Below are 21,512 nucleotides of genomic sequence, written 5' to 3'. Positions count from 1 at the left end.
GAATTTGTTTTATCCTTCCAGAAGCTCCATGAAGTCTGTAGTTTGGATCTCCTCAATTTTGTCTTGGAGGAAACAGAATTGTAGAGAAACTAAATGACTGCCCTTGGTCCTTCAGTAATGTTGAGGTTCACATTCAGGCACAGCTCTCTGGAAGACCAAGCTGTGTCCTTTTGACTGTGTGGAATTGTAAAAAGTTATGCTTTGAAAAGCGTAGTGACTGAAAGTATGATCTCAATCCAGAATACTTGTGTTACCAGAAAGGGGCCCCAAACCAGACCCCGAGAGAGTTCTTGAACCTTGTGCAAGAAGAAATTGGGGGCAAGTTCATAGTAAAGTGGAAGTGAAAGCAAGTTTTTTTTTTTTTTTTTTTAAGACGGAGTCTCGCTCTGTCGCCCAGGCTGGAGTGCAGTGGCTGGATCTCAGCTCACTGCAAGCTCCGCCTCCTGGGTTCATGCCATTCTCCTGCCTCAGCCTCCCGAGTAGCTGGGACTACAGGCGCCTGCCACCTTGCCCGGCTAGTTTTTGTATTTTTTAGTAGAGACAGGGTTTCACCATGTTAGCCAGGATGGTCTTGATCTTGTGACCTTGTGATCCGCCCGTCTCGGCCTCCCAAAGTGCTAGGATTACAGGCTTGAGCCACTGCGCCCGGCTAGCAAGTTTATTAAGAAAGGAATAGGACAGGTGCAGTGGCTCATGTCTGTAATCCCAGCACTTTGGGAGGCCAAGGCAGGCAGATCACAAGGTTAGGAGATCAAGACCATCCTGGCCAACATAGTGAAACACTGTCTCTACTAAAAATACGAAAATTAGCTGGGTGTGATGGCGTGCACCTGTAATCCCAGCTACTTGGGAGGCTGAGGCAGGAGAATCACTTGAACCTGGGAGGAGGAAGTTGCAGTGAGCCGAAATCGCCCCACTGCACTCCAGCCTGGCGACAGAGTGAGACTCCATCTCAAAAAAAAAAAAAAAAGGCTCCTCCATAGGTAGAACAGTGGCATGGGTTGCTTGACTGAATATACTTATAGTTATTTATTGATTATATGCTAAACAAGGGATGGATTATTCATGAGTGTTCCAGGAAAGGGGTGGGCAATTCCTGGAACTGAGGGTTTCTCCCCTCTTTATACAATATAGGGTAATTTCCAGACATTGCCATGGCATTTGTAAACTGTCCTGGTGTTGGTGGGAGTGTCTTTTGCCTGCTAATGCATTATGGTTAGTGTATAATAAGCAGTGAGGACGACCAGAGGTCACTTTCATTGCTATCTTAGTTTTGGCTGGTTTCTTTACTGCAAAGTGTTTTATCAGCAGGGTCTTTGTGACCTGTATCTTGTGCCTACCTCCTATCTCATCCTGTGACTAGGAATGCCTAAGTTCCTGGGAATGCAGCCCAGTAAGTCTCAGCCTTATTTTACCCATCCCCTATTCAAGATGGAGTGGCTCTGGTTTGAAAGCCTCTGACACTTGGGCTTGACTGCTGGTTTGGCCACTCAGTACCTGTGAATCTTTAGGCAAAGTACTGAATCTTCCTGCGCTTCCTTTTCTGTAAAATAGGGATAACAGCCCTCATCTAGGGAGTGTTGTATGGATTAAATGACATAGTACATGAAAAGTATTCAGAACAGTGCCTGGCACAGAGTAAGCTTTTGTTGACCAAAAAATAAAGGGGGGGGCGCCAAACTCTGTGAAATATTTGAAGAGACTTATTCTGAGCCAAACATGAGGACCCAGGAGGTCCTGAGAACGTGTGCCTATGACGGTTGGGATACAGCTTGGTTTTATGCAGTTTAGGAAGGCACAGACATCCATCAATACATGTGAGGTACACATTGGTTTGGTTGATTCAGTCCAGAATTGAGGTATTCAGGTCATAGGTAGATTCAAAGATTTCCTGATTAGCAATTAGTTAAAAGAGTTAAGCTTTGCCTAAAGTTGAAGTTAGCAGGAAGAAACACTTGGATTTAAGATAAAAAGGGTTGTGGAAGCCAAGGGCCAAGGTTCTTGTTATGTAGATGAAGCTTCCAGGTAGCAGGCTTCAGAGAGAATGGATGGTAAATCTCCCCCTTTTTTTTTTTTTTTTTTTTTTTTTGGAGATGGAGTCTCACTCTGTCACCCAGGCTGGAGTACGGTGGGATGATCTTGGCTCACTGCACCCTCCGCCTCCTGGGATTCAAGGGATTCACCTCCTTCAGCCTCCCAAGTAGCTGGGATTACAGACACCACCCCCCCCCCACCCACGCCTGGCTAATTTTTTGTATTTTTAGATTTTTAGTAGAGACGGGGGTTCACCATGTTGGCCACACTGGTCTCAAACTCCTGACCTCAAGAGATCCACTTGCCTCAGCCTCCTGAAGTACTGGGATTACAGGTAAACCTCTCTTATCAGACCTTAAAAAGTGCCAGACTCTGCATTACTCTCTTCAGGGTGGGAGGACCTGGAAGGGGAAAGAGCTAGTTATGTTAACAGATTCTTTACAGATGCAGAAAGCAGTTTCAAAATATGGTGAAGAAACATATTTGGGGGTAAGATATTTTTATTTCCTTCTTTATCTGTCATTTGATAGAGTCAGGTAGGAATTTGGTATCTTATGGCTACAAAGAGTCTCTTTTGTCAGACTTAAGATCTCTGTTTTAATGTTAATGGTGGTCAGTTGTATCTAAACTCCCCAGTGGAGGGGGTATAATGAGGCATGTTCAGCCATTCCCCTCCCATCATGGCCTGGACTAGTTTTTCAGGTTTCTTTGGAATGCCCTTGGCCGAAAGGGGGTTCATTCAATTGGTTGAAGGGCTTAGAATTTTACTTTTGGTTTATACTTTCAAGAAATATTCCTATCAGTGGGGCCAGGTACGGTGGCTCATGCCTGTAATCCCAGCACTTTGTGAGGCCAAGGCAGGAGGATTGCTTAAGCTCAGGAGTTCGAAACCAACCTGGGCAACATAGTGAGACCCTAAAAAGTTAAAAAATATATTTTTCAATTATACTACTACTACTAAAATTATTATTATCTGTGCCTTTGGGAGACACTCTGTATTATTTAGGGTACAGGCTAAATTGTAAAAAAGATCCCAAAATACATTTGCTCAAAAAGGATAGAAAATTTTTCCTCTTTCACATAATAGCTAAGAGGTAGATGGTCAGTCCAGGACAGGCAAACCACTCTGTTCCACAGGGTCATTCAGGAACCCAGGTTTTTTTTTTGAGACGGAGTCTCGCTCTGTCGCCCAGGCTGGAGTGCAGTGGCCAGATCTCAGCTCACTGCAAGCTCCGCCTCCCGGGTTTACGCCATTCTCCTGCCTCAGCCTCCGGAGTAGCTGGGACTACAGGCGCCCGCCACCTCGCCCGGCTAGTTTTTTGTATTTTTTTAGTAGAGACTGGGTTTCACCGGGTTAGCCAGGATGGTCTCGATCTCCTGACCTCGTGATCCGCCCGTCTCGGCCTCCCAAAGTGCTGGGATTACAGGCTTGAGCCACCGCGCCGGCCGGTTCCTCCATCTTGTTGCTCCCTTTTCTGCATAGTCAAAACTGACTCAACATCACCTTCACCTTCTGCTCCTGCCTGTAGTGGGAAGAGGGAAGGAATCAGAGGGCAAACAGCTCCCTTCTAAATGATATAACTCAGAGTTGTACATATCCTTTCACTCATATTCCCTGACCCACTCTGTTCCTCTGATCAAACTTCCCAGGCTTTTCTACCTTGATCTGACCTTTGGTACTACTGTGCTCCCATACCTGAAGACTCTTTCTCACTGCAGTGCTACTCTTTCTAGGTTCCCATCCTACTTTGCTGGACATTTTTTTCCATGTGTTTCACAGAGACCTCCTGTTCCACTCACTCCCTAAATATCCCCTGGGTCTTCGTGTTCCACTCACGGCCCTTCTTGCCTTCTGCCCTCTCCCTTGGTGTGATGGCTTAATGTTGAGTGTCAACTGGATTGGATTGAAGGATGTAAAGTCTTGTTCCTGTGAGGGTGTTGCCAAAAGGAGGTTAACATTTGAGTCAGTGAACTGGGAGAGGCAGACTTGCCCTCAATCTGGGTGGGTACTAATCAGCTGCCGGCTCATCTAGGATAAAAGCAGGCAGAGGAACATGGAAGGACTAGACTGGCTGAGTCTTTTGGTCTTCATCTTTCTCCTGTGCTGGATGCTTCCTGCCCTCAAACATCCGACTCCAAGTTCTTCAGCTTTGGACTCTTGGACTTACACCAGTGGTTTGCCAGGGGCTCTCGCCTGAGACTGAAGGCTGCACTGTTGGCTTCCCTACTTTTGAGGTTTTGGGACTTGGACTGGCTTCCCTGCTCCTCGGCTTGCAGATGGCCTATTGTGAGACTTCATCTTGTGATGGTGTGAGTCAGTACTCCTTAATAAACTCCCCTTCATGTATTAGTCCTGTCCCATCTAGAGAACCCTGACTAATACACTGAGTGTCCTCAGCCACGTGGAAGCTGATGACTTGCAGCTCTCCCTCCTCCAGGCAGGTGTCCCTCCTGACTTCTGGTGCTGAATGTCCACCCTGTCATGGACTTCTGCCTGGGGCTGTCTCACAGGCTCCTCCTACTTAGCATTCTAAAACCAAATTCCTCATCAGTCTCTTCTTGTATTTATTTTCTTTTTTTTTTTTTTTTTTGAGACGGAGTCTCGCTCTGTCACCCAAGCTGGAGTGCACTGGCCAGATCTCAGCTCACTGCAAGCTCCGCCTCCCGGGTTCACGCCATTCTCCTGCCTCAGCCCTCCTGAGTAGCTGGGACTACAGGTGCTCGCCACCTCGCCCGGCTAGTTTTTTGTATTTTTTTAGTAGAGACGGGGTTTCACCGTGTTAGCCAGGATGGTCTCGATCTCCTGACCTTGTGAGCCGCCCGCCTTGGCCTCCCAAAGTGCTGGGATTACAGGCTTGAGCCACCGCGCCCGGCCTCTTGTATTTATTTTCATGAATGTCACAGTTAGCTGGTTGTCCATCCCGGGAAAAAGAAATCTGATCATAATAATTATTATTATTTGTTGAGATAGAGTTTCACTCTTGTCACCCAGGCTGGAGTGCAATGGCGCCATCTCAGCTCACTGCAGCCTGCAACCTCCGCCTCCTGGGTTCAAGCCATTCTCCTGCCTCAGCCTCCTGAGTAGCAGGGATTACAGGCACCCACCACCACGCCTGGCTGATTTTTATATTTTTAGTAGAGACAGCATTTCACCATGTTGACCAGGCTGGTCTTGAACTCTCTCCTTAGGTGATCCACCTGCCTCGGCCTCCCAAAGTGCTGGGATTACAGGCATGAGTCACCCTGCCCGGCCCTGATAATTATTTGTGATTCCTTTCTTTTGTTGCACGTTTTGCATACATTCAATCCAGTATCAGGTTCTGGCTAGTCTCCTTCCAGTTCCTCAAATTAGCCCTTCCTCTCATTCTCTCACTTTGGGGAACGCCTTGATTGCTTCTCAAACAGCTACCACAAAGGGTCCCTGAGGGATGTTCTTCACATTCATCTTCCACCGAGTGCTGCCTGCTCAGGGGATCCTCCCACCCTTAGTGCTCCTGGGGCTCTTAGATGAAGCTCATACTGCTTCAGTTTATTCACATGCTCCTTCCCAAGCATCTCTTTGTCTATCTTCCCAGCCCCTCTGCCTCTTTACTCCAGGTGTGCCAACCACTCACACTTTCACCTACAGAGACTTCTTCAACCTTTCTCCTAGTGCTGATTTCCAGTTGTTTGTCAAAGCTCCTGCAATGCCTCCCAGACCATAGCTGCCTGAGGCTGTCAACACAGTTTTCCTTGCCTCTTCCTCATGAGCAGCTCCAGTGCTTAAGCACATTGCTGGATACACAGAAGGTGCTCTCTGAATGGCAAAAGAATGAACTATATGGCTCTTTCCATGTCCTACTCCACCATCCAATCGTGCCACCTGCTCTGTACCCAAGCTTCCGAGAAGACCCTCCTCTCCTGTGGGGATGTCTGTAACTGTTTCTTCAAGAAATAATATTTTTGGCTGGGTGCAGTGGCTCACACCTGTAATCTCAGCATGTTGGGAGGCCAAGGTGAGTGGATCACCTGAGATCAGGAGTTCGAGACCAGCCTGGCCAACGTGGCGAAACCCCATCTCTACTAAAAATACAAAAATTAGCCAGACATGGTGGCGATCGCACCACTGCCCTCCAGCCTGGGTGACAGAGTGAGACTCCATCTCAAAGATAGTAAGAGTAATTTCAAGAACAAACTCAACTAATGTCTTCGGTGAAGCTTTCTCCTACTTCCCCAGCCAGATTTTCATTATTTATTTATTCGTCAAGTATTTTTTAAATGCCTGTAGTGTGCCAGGCACTGTTCAGTATACCGGGGATAGAGCAGGGGGAAAAAAATGACCAAAACCCCGACCCTTAAGAGGTTCGCAGTATAGCGTGGGGAATTAGAAATAAGCATCTGTCTCTTCTCTGGTCTTTAAGCACCTCACAGGCACGGGCCATGTCTGCTCATCTGTTTATTCCCATCATCTAACAGAGTGCTCAACACATTTGCTTGATGAATGCGTTTTGACCACTGGGAGATGATCACAGAAGAGCTAAGAAGTGATAACAGTTGTATTTAGTGGAGAACAGTATTCACACCTTGTTGTCTAGATTGCCTTGAAATCAGGCTCTGTATTATATCTTTTGTGTTTTTTTTTATTTTTTATTTTTTATTTTTATTTATTTTTTTTTGAGACGGAGTCTTGCTCTGTCGCCGGGGCTGGAGTGCAGTGGCCGGATCTCAGCTCACTGCAAGCTCCGCCTCCCGGGTTCACGCCATTCTCCTGCCTCAGCCTCCCGAGTAGCTGGGACTACAGACGCCCGCCACCTCGCCCGGCTAGTTTTTTGTATTTTTTAGTAGAGACGGGGTTTCACAGTGTTCGCCAGGATGGTCTCGATCTCCTGACCTCGTGATCCACCCGTCTCGGCCTCCCAAAGTGCTGGGATTACAGGCTTGAGCCACCGCGCCCGGCCGTTTTTTTTTTTTATTTCTTAGAAAAACTGTTAACCTATTTAGAGTAATTTTATTAAGGAGTCTTTTTTTTTTCTTCTTTTTTTTTTGAGACAGGGTCTCACCCTGTTCTCCAGACTGGAGTGCAGTGGTTCAACAACCACAGCTCACTGTAGCCTTGACCTCCTGGGCTCCCACCTCAGCCTCCTGCGTAGCTGGGAACACACGTACGTGCCACCCTGCCCAGCTAATTTTTTATTTTTTGTAGAGATGGGGTTCCACTGTGTTACACAGGCTGGTCTCAAACTTCTGGGCTCAGGCAATCCTCCTGCCTTGGCCTCCCAAAGTGTTGGGATTACAGGCATGAGCCATTGAACCTTTAAAAGAAAAAAAGAAAGATTTTTTTCTTTTAAATTAAAAAGTATGACATTGCGACTGGGTGTGGTGCTCACACCTGTAATCCCAGCACTTTGGGAGGCCCAGGCGGGCGGATCGCAAGATCAGGAGATCGAGACCATCCTGTGAATGGTGAAACCCCATCTCTACTAAAAATACAAGAAATTAGCTGGGCGTGGTGGCGGGCACCTGTAGTCCCAGCTACTCAGGAGGCTGAGCCGGGAGAATGCTGTGAACCCGGGAGGCGGAGCTTATAGTGAGCCGAGATTGCACCACTGCACCCTAGCCTGGGCGACAGAGAGAGACTCTGTCTCAAAAAAAAAAAAAAAGGTATGACATTGCATAACACTGTGAGTGTTTTTAATGTTACTGAATTGTACACTTTAAAATGATTAAGATGGTCAATGTTATGTGTATTTTAACTATAATAAAAGAAAAAAAGTTCTTTTTTTCTTCTTTTGTTTGAGATGGAGTCTCACGCTGTCGCCCAGGCTGGAGTGCAGTGGCTCGATCTTGGCTTACTGCAACCTCTGCCTCCCGGGTTCAAGCGATTCTCCTGCCTCGGCCTCCCGAGTAGGAGTAGCAAGGACTATAGGCACCTGCTACCACGTCCAGCTAATTTTTTTTTTTTTTTTGAGACGGAGTCTCGTTGTGTCGCCCAGACTGGAGTGCAGTGGCCGGATCTCAGCTCACTGCAAGCTCCGCCTCCCGGGTTCACGCCATTCTCCTGGCTCAGCCTCCCGAGTAGCTGGGACTACAGGCACCAGCCACCATGTCCAGCTAGTTTTTTGTATTTTTTTAGTAGAGACGGGGTTTTACCATGTTAGCCAGGATGGTCTCAATCTCCTGACCTTGTGATCTGCCCACCTCGGCCTCCCAAAGTGCTGGGATTACAGGCTTGAGCCACTGCGCCCGGTGAATTTTTTTATTTTTAGCAGAGACAAAGTTTCACTATATTGGCCAGGCTGGTCTCGAACTCCTGACCTTGTGATCCGCCCGCCTCGGCCTCCCAAAATGCTGGGATTACAGGCATGAGTCACCACACTTGGTTAGTTCTTTCTTTTCTTTTTTTTTTTTTTTTTTTTGAGGCGGAGTCTCGCTCTGTCGCCCAGGCTGGAGTGCAGTGGCCAGATCTCAGCTCACTGCAAGCTCCGCCTCCCGGGTTTACGCCATTCTCCTGCCTCAGCCTCCCGAGTAGCTGGGACTACAGGCGCCCACCACCTCGCCCGGCTAGTTTTTTTTTTTTTGTATTTTTAGTAAAGACGGGGTTTCATCGTGTTAGCCAGGATGGTCTCGATCTCCTGACCTCGTGATCTGCCCGTCTCGGCCTCCCAAAGTGCTGGGATTACAGGCTTGAGCCACCGCGCCCAGCCTAGTTCTTTCTTTTCTTAAGGCTGCATTTCATTCAACAAGGAGGCACTCACTATGTACCCGGCACTACTCTGGGTTTGTGGGCTATAAAGACAGATAAGACACAGTCCCTGTCTTTGGAGGACTTAGGCTTAGCAGGAGACAGGCACCTGAACCACAGAGACAATCAAGAGTTGCTCCCTGTGCTCGGGGAGAACTCTGTTCGGCCCACACCACCTTAGTTACTAGTGACAGCCACCAGACTTGAAGCATCATGAGTACCTGGATCATCACAGAGGAATCAATCCATTTTTACAGGGCTAGCTTGGGTGTTTCTAAAAATATCAAGTAACAAACACACAACAGAACATTTGTAAGAGCAGGATTCCAAGGTATCAGTTTGATAGTAAACAGAGGAGCCCAGCCAAGCATATTCCCATGCTGCAAAGCCACTTGATATTAGCGCACATCTTGAAGCAATAAACACTGCCCTGGCAGACCCTGGCAAATGGACTTGTGAATATTTAGAAATGGGGCAACCTTGTTTGGGAAAACTGTCATATTGACGGTAGTTTGGGAGAAATGAGGTAGAGACAGTTTTAAAAAAAAAAAGAATGAGGCCAGGCGCGGTGGCTCACGCCTGTAATCCCAGCACTTTGGGAGGCCTAGGCGGGTGGATCACGAGGTCAGGAGATCGAGACCATCCTAGCTAACATGGTGAAACCCCATCTCTACTAAAAAATATAAAAACTTAGCCGAGCGTGGTGGCAGGCGCCTGTAGTCCCAGCTACTCAAGAGGCTGAGGCAGGAGAATGGCGTGAACCTGGGAGGTGGAGCTTGCAGTGAGCCGAGATTGCGCCACTGCACTCCAACCTGAGCGGCAGAGCAAGACTCCGTCTCAAAAAAAAAAAAAAAAAAAAGGAATGAAAGAATGAACTGTATGCTTTCAGAAACGTTAAACTCTCTCACTCACGGAACCTAATGCATCAAGTTTAGGTCCATTGTAACAGTACTTCAGGTTGTTTCGGATTATTTTTTTCAAGACCGGGTCTCACTTTGTCCCTCAGGCTGGAGTGCAGTGACACAGTCATGGCTCACTGCAGCCTTAACCCCTTGGGTTTAGATGATCCTCTGACCTCAGCCTCCTGGGTAGCTGGGACTACAGGTGTGCACCACCACAGCCAGCTGATTTTTTGTAGAGACAGGGTTTGCCATGTTGCTAGGCTAGTCTTGAACTTCTGGGCTTAAACTGTTCGCCTGCCTTGGCCTGCCAAAGTGCTGGGATTACATGCATGAGCCACTGCACCCAGCCTCTTTTTTTCAGTTTTTTAAAGGAGCATCATTTGGCTTTAATAGTCAGACTTTTTTCTTTTTTTTTTTTTTTTTTTTTTGAGATGGAGTCTGTGTCACCCAGGCTGGCGTGCAGTGGCACAATCTCGGCTCACTGTAACCTCTGCCTCCCGGGTTCAAGCAATTTTCCTACCTCAGCCTCTTGAGTAGCTGGGACTATAGGCACACGCCATCACGCCCGGCTAATTTTTGTATTTTTAGTAGAGACGGGTTTCATCATGTTGGCCAGGATGGTCTCGGTCTCCTGACCTCGTGATCCACCCACCTCGGCCTCCCAAAGTGCTGGGATTACAGGCATGAGCCACCGCACCCGGCCAGTAGTCAGACTTTTAAAAGCAGCAAACCCAGCCAACTGGAAGTGAAGCAGCTGCTCCTCACTCATTTGCTGTCAAGGAGCTGAGCAAATGGAAGCACCAACCTCCCTCGTCCTGAGGCCTCCTCTTCTCTCTGGGGTTTCCACATTTACTGCATTAGTGCATTTGGTTTGTGGGGTTGACAGTTCAGCAGGACTTCAGGCTGGAGGAAGGAAATGGGTCCGCTGTGGGCATAGCTGCTTGTTAATTCATGGCAGATTAGGCTTTCTGTGAATAGCGTGGCTTTTTTCAACCACGAGTTCTCTGAGGCCTGAAGAAAGTGCTGGTGGAAGGCCATGTTGCCCGGGCCAAGGAAAGTGTCCTGTTACACAGGGTTGGTTGTAACTCACTCTGATTCTGTGGTTAATCAGGAGCAAATCAGCCTGTTTTATGGAAGCCTTGGTTGTTTGTTCTGATGAGATTTTTACCTGCTGTACTTGAGACATATGTAAAAAGTAAAGTAGAGGTTCCTCTTCAAAGACTTTGCTTCCCATCTAATTAGGAATAAATAGTAACTTCTCTTAGAAGCAAAATTTATTCAAAGACCTATGCTAACATTCTTAAATATCTGCTACCCGTAATAAAGAAATCAATGTACTTTAATGTTCTTAGCTCCCACAATTTAGCCTAAATATGTGCCCTAGCATGCTTATACTGGTCCAAGCAAGCATTAGGTCATAGCCTGTTCCTCTTCCTTATTTGAAGGTGTTTTTACCTTTCTCAACATTCTGCAAGTTACTTCCTCCTTCCTTTGTTCTCCTCTGCCTTTGCCTCTTTTAAAAGGTTCTAAGTTGCCAGCCAGTCGGGACAAATACAGAACATGAGGTGCAGCCAATGAAAACCGGACACAGCAGTAGGGTGGACGCATCAGGTTATAAATGACCCTGTCTCCTTTGTTGGATATACTCAAGGGGCAAAACTGCTGGCGAGTGTACCCTTTCTGCAGAAAGTATAAAAATGGCCTTGCTGAGGAAATTAAATTTATGTTCAAGTACTATTTCTTTACGGCACTGGGGAACAAGCCTGTCAAACACATACTGGCTGCAGAATCTGCTCTCTGAAATGGCTGCGATCCTGTCTCAAATTGATTTGAGCAGAAAAGGGGAAGTGACTGGCAGAAAAGCCCAGAGATAGATCTGTATTTAGGTACAGTTGTTTGTTCAGAGACAGATCTGTGTTTAGATAGGGTTGCTTGTAGGGCCAGGGATGACAGCATCAAGCCCTGCCTCTTTTTACTCTTGGCTCTCTGCTTTCTTCTCTGTTGGCTTCCTTCTCAAGCCAGCTCTCTCTGTGGGGTGACAAATGACCACTGGCAACCTATGCTCACATTGTACCTGTGTCTAGCAATTTCAGAGGTAAGAAATACTTCTTTCCCGACATCTATACAAATTCAAAGGGTAAGGCTGGGCACGGTGGTTCACGCCTGTAATCCCAGCACTATGGGAGACCAAGGCAGGAGGATCACCTGAGGTCAGGAGTTCGAGATCAGCCTGGCCAACATGGTGAAATTCTGTCTCTACTAAAAATACAAAAGTTAGCTGAGCCTGGGCTACTCAGGAGGCTGCTTGAATCCAGAAGGTGGAGGCTGCAGTGAGCCAAGATCTTGCCACTGCACTTTGGCCTGGGTGACAGAGCGAGACACAGTCTCAAAAAAACAAAACAAACAACAAAAACAAATTCAAAGGATAACTCTGGTTGGCTAGCTGGGGTCATGTGACTATCCGCACCCTAACATTGTGCTAAGGAGGATGGGCTATTTTGATTGTCTCCTAGGTCTGAGATAATGACTCTGTTCACTATCAGACAGCCCCACTGGGTCGTAGGGGACACTTTTCCAAGTTGCTGGGCAGGTCATTGTTTCTTAGGGCTGCCACAACGAATCCCAACTTACTTGGTGGCTAAAAACAACAGACATCTCTTATCTCACAGCTGTGGGGGGTAGGAGTTCTACGTCAGTGTATTAGGGGGACTATATTCCTTCTGACGCCTTGAAGGAATGATCCTTTCTTGCCTCTTGCAGCTTCTGTGGCCCCAGGAAATCCTTGGAGTTCGTTGGCCTGGAGCTGTATCACTCCACTCTCTGCCTCCATCTTCACAGGATGGCCCTTCTGTGTTTCTCCTGTCATGTCTGTGCCTTCTTTTCTTATAATTACATGTGTTGGGGTGTGCTCAGAGCAGGGGGCCCGAAGAATGCCTCCTCTGTTTACAACACACCCAACAGTAATCTGGGGTCATTGTGACAAGGGACACAGAGCTTGTGACCTCCCTACAAACAAATGCCCTACACATGAAAAAAAAAAAAAAAAAAAAAGAACATGAGTCAGGCCGGGTGTGCTGGCTCACGCCTGTAATCCCAGCACTTTGGGAGGCCAAGGTGGGAGAATTGCTTGAGCCCAGGAGTTTGAGACAAGCCTGGGCAATATAGCAAGACCCCATCTCGACCACACACAAAAAATGTGTTACTGGTTTTAGGGTCCACTCAGTTAATCCATAATAATCTCATCTCAAGATCTTTCACTTAATTGCATCTGCAAAGACCTATTTTCCAAATAAAGTCATATTCACAGGTATAGGGTGAGGGTTAGGAGTTGGACTTAGATTTTTGGGGGCCACAATTCCACCCCCTGTAGGGCAGAAATAAATAGATAGCCACTGCACTCCACCCCTTGACTACCTGGCATCCACCCATGGCCTTTTCCACATAAACAGTTCCAGAAATGCACCACCCCAGTGTGGTACAGGCTGCCCACATCCAAGCAAAGCTGGCTGATGTACATTCTTCTCAGACCTTGATACTACTCTTTTTTTTTTTTTTTTTTTGAGACGGAGTCTCGCTCTGCCGCCCAGGCTGGAGTGCAGTGGCCGGATCTCAGCTCACTGCAAGCTCGGCCTCCCGGGTTCATGCCATTCTCCTGCCTCAGCCTCCCGAGTAACTGGGACTATAGGCGCCCGCCACGTTGCCCGGCTAGTTTTTTGTATTTTTAGTAGAGACGGGGTTTCACCATGTTAGCCAGGATGGTCTCGATCTCCTGACCTCGTGATCTGCCCGTCTCGGCCTCCCAAAGTGCTGGGATTACAGGCTTGAGCCACCGCGCCCGGCCCCCTTTTTTTTTTTTTTATGAGATAGAGTTTCCCTCTGTCACCCAGGCTGAAGTGCAGTGGCACAAGTATGGCTCACTACAGCCTCAACCTCCCAATCTCAAGCCATCCTCCCATCTCCCTCCCGAGTAGCTAGGACCACAGGCATGTGCCGCCATGCCTGGCTAATTTTTAAATATTTTGTAGAGACAGGATCTTGCTGTGTTGCCCAGGCTGGTATTGAACTCCTGGCCTAAGCAATCCTCCTGCCTCAGCCTTCTAATGTGCTGGGATTACAGGCGTGAGCCACCATGCCAGGACCTTAGTCCATTTACTGATAACTCTGTAAGCTGCCAACTGGAGCTAGTCAAGTCATGCTCTAGAATCTGGACCTTTGCCCCCCCACACCTGCCCCCTCTACACCCTGTTCTCCTCGAGCCTTCCTTCAGACTGCAGCCTTCTGGCCTCCGCCCCAACACACTGGGCCAGGGCCAGAGGGATGAGGCCTGGGCTGTCTGGCCCCTTGCCTTCAGGCTGTTTGTAGTTTGGCCAGGCAGGCGACACAGGGCAGAAGCGGCTGGCAAGGAGCCAGGGGAAACTGCTTCTTCGGGTTTCTGTCCCCTCTCACACTGTGTCCTCCTTCTCTCAGCCTTTACCTGTGCTCTTAGCCTGGGGCAGGGAAGCTGACTTTTGCAATCCTGAAATACGATTTTCTGGTTCTCAGCTCAGTTGAATTGCTTGCCCCAGGCGGAAAGAGAAACTCATGGCTTTCTTTTCTCCTTCCCTGCTTTCAGAAAGGTCAATTGGGACTAAAGTGCATCTTTTTCTCACAGAACTTACTGAAGGCTGAAGAAGGGGCAGCACACCCCAGGCACCTGCCTTTTTTTTTTTTTAACGAGTCCTACCAGTTTCCAGCGACATTGAGCATGTGGTCTGACTCACTGGGCTCAACAGGAGAAGCTTTGGCTACCTTGCACCACTTGATAGATGTTGCTCACCCCTGAATCAGGAAGGGGGACCCCATCTTACACCCACCTTAACCCAGCAAATTCCAGATATTAGGGTCTGTCATTTGCAAAACCCTGCTCCTGGTACAGAATTCTGAGTTACTTAGGACACTTGATGGCAGTTGATGTTAAGAAAGATCCAGGCTGGGTGCGGTGGCTCACACCTATAATCCCAGCACTTTGGGAGGCTGAGACAGGTGAACTGCTTGAGCCGAGGAGTTCGAGACCAGCCTGGGCAACATGGAGAAACCCCATCTCTACAAAACAAAAAACAAAAAAATATTAGCCAGGCATGGGGGTGGTGGCATGTGCCTGTAGTCTTAGCTACTGGAGAGGCTGAAGTGGGAGGATCACTTGAGCGCAGGCACGGAGGTTGCAGTGAGCTGTGATCACACCACTGCACTCCCACCTGTGTGACAGAGCGAGACTCTGTCTCAAACCAATAAAATAGAATAAAAAATGAAAGAAAGATCCAGAAAGGGGATTGTATTAGCCTATACAACTGGGAAGCAGGAAAGGCTGGATCCAGATACCTAAATGACAGGATAGGGACTTTGTCTGTTTCTTACCCCCCTTTGTCACCTGTGACTCTCTGGCCCTTCTTTCTGCTTTCCTTTCTACTGGTTTTAATGGGTTTTCAGGCCGATTTTCATGGAGCTCTAGGCTCACAATGCATTTATGTCTAGCAATCCACTTAGATTCTGAGTTGTTCCAACAGAAGACACAGGGAGGGCTCTGACTGGGCTCTCTTGGGACCTCTGCTCACCCCCTGTATTAAGTAACCACCGAGGCTGGATGAGTGGAAATACCCTGGTTAGTCGGCCTGAGTCACATGGTACTATTGATGAGACCACATGATTGGCAGCCCTTCTGGGTTGGGGAAAAGACAGTTTCTGAAAGAAAAAAAAATGCTAGGGAGACAAAATGAAATGTTGAGGGGCTGGGCTCTCAGCACATTCTTGGTTTGCATTCTCCAGTGGGTCAGAAGCCTGACAATCCACCTAGCCTCTGCCTTGAGCCTCAGGGGACCCAGTTCTATTCCTGCATCCTTAGCCATCATCTACACACTTTTTATCTTTTATTTTAAGTTTTTAAAAATTGTGAAATCTATATACATATAAGCCATATGTTCAACTTAAAGAATAGTAAACAACTGTGTCCCTACGATCCAAGTTAAGAAATAGATCAGAGTCAGTTTCTTAGATGCTTCTATATGTGCTTCTCCCCAGTCGTGTGCTCTTCTGTCTCTACCCAAGGGAAATTACAGACTTCGTGCTTTTCTTTATAGTTTTCCTATACACACCCTTAAGTCTCTAAGTGCTATATGGTTTGGTGTTGCAAAGCCCAGAAGCCTATTTTAATGCTGTATATAAGAATATGCTAGCTGGGTATGGTGACTCACACCTTGTAATCCCAGCACTTTGAGAGGCTGTGGCAGGAGGGTTGCTGAAGCCTAGGAGTTCAAGACCAGCCTGGGCAATATAGGGAGACCCCTTCACTACAAAATAAAAAATTTTTTAAAAAAGAATATGCTATATTTCTGTGACTTTTATTCAACATGATGTTTTTTGTTTTTTGAGACGGAGTTTCGCTCTTGTTGCCCAGGCTGGAGTGCAATGATGCGATCTCGGCTCACCCCAACCTCTGCTTTCCGGGTTCAAGTGATTCTCTTGCCTCAACCTCCCTAGTAGGTGATCCACCCACCTTGACCTCCCAAAGTGCTGGGATTACAGGCAGAAGCCACCACGCCCAGCCTCAACATAATGTTTTGGAGCTTCGTTTGTGTTGATGCAGGTAGCTGTAGTTTATTTTTCACCACGTATAGTATTACATTGTATGATTTTCCCACATTGCATGTGCTCTTTAGAGTGTATATCTAAGAATGGAATTGCAAGGTTTAAAGGTACTTCCATGCTATGGGATAATGCTATTTTTTTTCCCTAAAGTGGTTTATAACAATCAACCCTTGCACTATAAGTCAGTGATAGTGTTTTGGTTGACCTCATTCTTACCAGTTTTAATTTTTGGCAACATCACGAGTGTGGCCTGTGTCTCATTATAGTTATAATTTGCATGTATTCAATTACTATTGAAGTGAAGAATCTTTTCTTTCTTTTTTTTTTTTGAGATGGAGTCTCACTCTGTTGCCAGGCTGGAGTGCAGTGGTGCAATCTCAGCTCACTGCAACCTCCACGTCGCAGATTCAAGCCATTCTCCTGCCTCAGCCTCGCGCGTAGCTGGGACTACAGGTGCGTACCACCATGCCCAGCTAATTTTTGTATTTTTAGTAGAGACGGGGTTTCACCATGTGGGCCAGGATGGTCTCGATCTCTTGACCTTGTGATCCGCCCACCTCAACCTCCCAAAGTGCTGGGATTATAGGCGTGAGCCACCGCACCTGGCCATAATTTTTTCTTCTTTATTTATTTTTATTTGAGACAGGGTCTCATTCTGTCACCCAGGCTGGAGTGCAATGGTACCATCACAGCTCGTGCAGCCTCAACCTCCTGCATTCAAGCAATCTTACCACCTCAGCCTCCCAAGTAACTGGGATCACAGATGTGCACCACCACGCCCAGCTAACAGTGGAGAATCTTTTCATGTTTATAAACCAGCTGTTTTTTCTGTACTGTAAATGCCTGTTTATAGCTTTCCCCCCATTTTTTAAATGAATGGGTGGTCTTTTTCTTATTGATTAATAAGAGTTCTTTATATATTCTGGATGACAATTATTCCATATCAGTTGTATGTTTTTTTCTTTTTGTGATATGGTCTCACTTTGTTGCTCAGGCTGGAGTGCAGGGGCAAGAACATGGCTCACTGCAGCCTCAACCTCCCCGGCTCAAGCAAGCCTCCTGCCTTAGCCTCCCAAGTAGCTGGTATTACAGCCACATACCACCACGCCTGGCCAAGTTTGGTATTTTTAGTAGAGACAAGGTTTTACCATGTTGGCCAGGCTGGTCTAGAACTCCTGGCCTCAAGTGATCTTCCTGTCTTGGCCTTCCAAAATGCTAGGATTATAGACATGGAATATCATGCCTGTCCCAGTGTTATATGTTCATATATCTACTTGCAGTTTGGGAATGCTTTTGCATTTTATTGATGGTGACTCTTGGACAGAAGTTCCTAATTTTGATGTCAAATTTATCTTCCCTAGGAAACCTTTCCCAGCTTGGGATTCTTTTCTATTATCTTATAGAAGTTTCTAATTTTGTCCTTCATATTTCATATTTAAGTGAAATACTTCATATTTAAGTATTTGATCTACCTGGATTTGATTTTTGTTACTGATAATTAGCTTCCAATTTTACTTTTATTTATTTATTTTTTTGAGACAAAGTTTTGCTCTTGTTGCCCAGGCTGGAGTGCAATGGCACGATCTCAGCTCGCTGCAACCTCTGCCTTTTGGGTTCAAGTAATTCTCTTGCATCAGCCTCCCAAGTATCTGGGATCATACTCAGCTAATTTTGTATTTTTAGTAGAGACAGGGTTTCTTCATGTTGGTCAGGCTGATCTTGAACTCATGACCTCAGGTGATCTGCCCACCTTGGCCTCCCAAAGTGCTGGGATTAAAGGCATGCGCCACCGCACCCAGCCCCAATTTTACTTTTGTACCCACTTGTCTGCAATTCCCTGTCTGTCAGAAATCAAATTTCTAGACATGACTATGGGTTTTATTTTGTCTTATTCTCCCTGAGCTTTCAAATTTCCTATGTTGAACTTCATTTTTTTCCAGAATTCATTGTAGACCAATGTTTGTGTAAGTACAATAAATATTAATTACTATGGGCAGGGTATGATCTCTCACTCCTGTAATTCCAGCACATTGGAAGGTGAAGGCGGGAGGATCACTTGAGCCTAGGAGTTCAAGACCAGGCAGGGCAACATAGTGAGATCCCATCCCTATAAAAAAAAATTAGTTTAGCATGGTGGTGCATGCCTGTAGTCCAAGATACTTGGGAGACTCATAACTTTTTCTTTTTTATTTCTTGAGACAGAGTCTTGCTCTGTCACCCAGGCTGGAGTGCAGTGGCGTGATCTCGGCTCACTGCAACCTCCGCCTCCTGAGTTCAAGCGATTCTTCTGCCTCAGCCTCTTGAGTAGCTGGGATTACAGGTACCCACCACTACGCCCGGCTAATTTTTGTATTTTAGTAGAGACGGGGTTTTGCCATGTTGGCCAGGGTGGTCTCAAACTCCTGCCATCAGGTGATCCACCAGCCTCAGCCTCCCAAAGTGCTGGGATTACAGGCGTGAGCCACTGCGCCCAGCCAGAACTTTTTCATCTTCCCAAACTGCAATTCCACAGTCATCCCTCCCTTCCCCCAGCCCCTGGCAACTACCATTTTACTTTCCATCTTTATGAATTTGACCATTCCAGGTCCCTCATATCAGTGGAATCATAGAATATTAGTTCTTTTGTGTCTAGTTTCTTTTACTTATAATGTCTTTCATGTCTCCAAGGTACATCCATGTTATGGCATATATCAGAATTTCATACTTTTTTGGCTGGGCGCGGTAGCTCATGCCTGTAATCCCAGCACTTTGGAAGGCTGAGGTGGGCAGAGCACCTGAGGTCAGGAGTTTGAGACCAGCCTGGCCAACATGGTGAAACCCCCATCTCTACTAAAAATACAAAAATTAGCCGGGTGTGGTGGCAGTCCTCTGTAATCCCAGCTACTTGGGGGGCTGAGGCAGGAGAGTTGCTTGAACCTGGGAGGCGGAGGTTGCAGTGAGCCGAGATCTTGCCACTGCACTCCAGCCTGGGTGACAACAGCGAGACTCTGTCTCAACAACAACAACAACAAGAATTTCATTCTTTTTAAAGGCTGAATAATATTCCATTGTCTGTATATACCAAATTTGTTTATCCATCAGTGGACATTTGCTTCCACCTTTTGGCTATTGAGGATAATACTGCTATGAACATTGGTATACAAATATCTGTTCGAATTTCTGCTTCCCATTCTTTTGGGTATACACCAGAAGTGGAATTACGGGATTACATGCTAGCTCAATGTTTAATGTTTTAAAATTATATCTATTTTTTCTAGAGATGGGTCTTACTGTGTTTCCCAGGATAGTCTCAAACTCCTGGCCTCAAGCAATTCTCCCGTCTCAGCCTCCCAGAGTGCTGGGATTACAGGCATGAACCACTGCCTGTAGCCCAGTGTTTATTTTTTGAGGAACGGCCATACTGTTTTCACAGAGGGCTACACCATTTTACCATCACACCAGCAGTGTACAAGGGTTCCATTTACTCCATGTCCTCACCGATACTTCTTTTCTAATTTTGCTTTTGTCTTTGATAATAGCCATCCTAATGTGTGTCAAGTGGTATCTCATTGTGGTTTTGATTTGCAGTTCTGTAATGAGGTCGAGCGTCTTCTCACGTGCTCAGTGGCCATTTGTATAGCTTCTTTGGAGAAAGGGCCATTCAAGTCCTTTGCCCATTTAATTGAACTATTCATTTGTTTTTTTGGGTTGAGTTGTGGGAGCTCTTTCACTCCATCTTAATTACCATGGTTTTCTGTATCTTAATATCTGGTAGAGGACAAGCCCCCAACCCCAACACACACCTGTCTGTTGCTCTTATTTAAAAGTGATTTGTTAGGCCGGGCGCAGTGGCTCAAGCCTGTAATCCCAGCACTTTGGGAGGCCGAGACGGGCGGATCATGAGGTCAGGAGATCGAGACCATCCTGGCTAACACTGTGAAACCCCGTCTCTACTAAAAAATACAAAAAACTAGCGGGCGACGTGGCGGGCGCCTATAGTCCCAGCTACTCGGAGGCTGAGGCAGGAGAATGGCGTGAACCCGGAAGGCGGAGCTTGCAGTGAGCTGAGATCCGGCCACTGCACTCCAGCCCGGGTGACAGAGCGGGACTCCGTCTCAAAAAAAAAAAAAAGAAAAAAAAAAAAGTGATTGTTATTTTTTGGCCATTGACCATTCCCTGTAAGTTTTGGAATCAGTGTGTTTGGTTCCTTTTTAAAAGCCCGTTAGGATTTTGATTGGAATTGCCTAGAATATACAATTTAAGGAGAACAGATATTTTTACAACATTGCATCTTTCTGTCGTGAACGTGCTGTCTCTCCATTTATTAGTTCTTCTTTAATGTCTTTAAGTAAAGTTTTACCATATTTTCCATAAATTGTCTTCACCTATTTTGTTAGATTTATTCCTGGGTAATTGATATGTATTCATGCTATTATAGATGATATCATTCAAAATTAGATTTCTTTTTTTTTTTTTTTCCTGGGATAGAGTCTCCATCTGTCACCCAGGCTGGAGTGCAGTGGCGCCATCTCAGTTCACCACAACCTCGGCTTCCCGGGTTCAAGCGATTCTCCTGCCTCAGCCTCCTGAGTAGCTTGGACTACAGGCATGTGCCATCATGTTCGGCTAATTTTTGTATTTTTAGTAGAGACAGGGTTTCGCCGTGTTGCCCAGGCTGCTCTCAAGCTCCTGACCTCAGATGATCCACCCGCCTTGGCCACCCAAAGTGCTGAGATTACAGGCGTGTGCCACCGTGCCCAGCCTCACAATTACATTTCTAACTGTTACTGGTGTATAGAAGTGCAGATGACTTTTACATATTTATTTGGTATACAGAAACCTTCCTGAACTCGCTTACTAATTTTACTAATTTATTTGTGTAGATAATGTTGAGTTTTCCATGCAATCATAATATCTGCAGGTTTTTTCTTCCTTCCCAAGCCTTTACACATTTTTTTCTTTTTCTTTTTGTGACAGGATGTCACTCTGTAGCCCAGGCTGGAGTGCATTGGTGTGATCTCTGCTCATTGCAACTTTCCCCTCCCAGGCTCTAGCAGTCCTCCGACTCAGCCTCCCAAATTCCTGGGATTACAGGCATGAGTCACCGTGCCCTACCGCCTTACGCATTTTTATTTGCTTTCTCATTCTTGTTCTACTACACAGGCTGGTATAATGTGATGATATTGGGAGTTCTTAGGCCTTGCTCCTGATCTTCACGGGGATGCTTTCAACATTCACTATTAAGTATGGTATAG

The 21,512-nt window shown here is 46.5% G+C and overlaps 1 protein-coding gene and 1 non-coding gene across 9 annotated transcripts in view; both read left to right on the top strand.

Moving 5' to 3' along the window:
* DGLUCY (D-glutamate cyclase) overlaps nt 1–21,512 on the top strand; it is a 161,316-nt gene that overhangs the window by 57,995 nt on the left and 81,809 nt on the right. The window lies entirely within an intron of this gene.
* LOC117071909 lies at nt 12,558–12,686 on the top strand. The gene has a single exon (XR_004432634.1). It is a non-coding gene; the product is annotated as a small nucleolar RNA SNORA11 (small nucleolar RNA).

The sequence above is a fragment of the Trachypithecus francoisi genome, unplaced genomic scaffold, assembly GCF_009764315.1.
Source record: "Trachypithecus francoisi isolate TF-2019V2 unplaced genomic scaffold, Tfra_2.0 Lachesis_group3, whole genome shotgun sequence".
Taxonomy (NCBI): domain Eukaryota; kingdom Metazoa; phylum Chordata; class Mammalia; order Primates; family Cercopithecidae; genus Trachypithecus; species Trachypithecus francoisi.
Note: the sequence above shows the minus strand (reverse complement) of the source record. Positions and strands in the feature narration are given on the sequence as shown.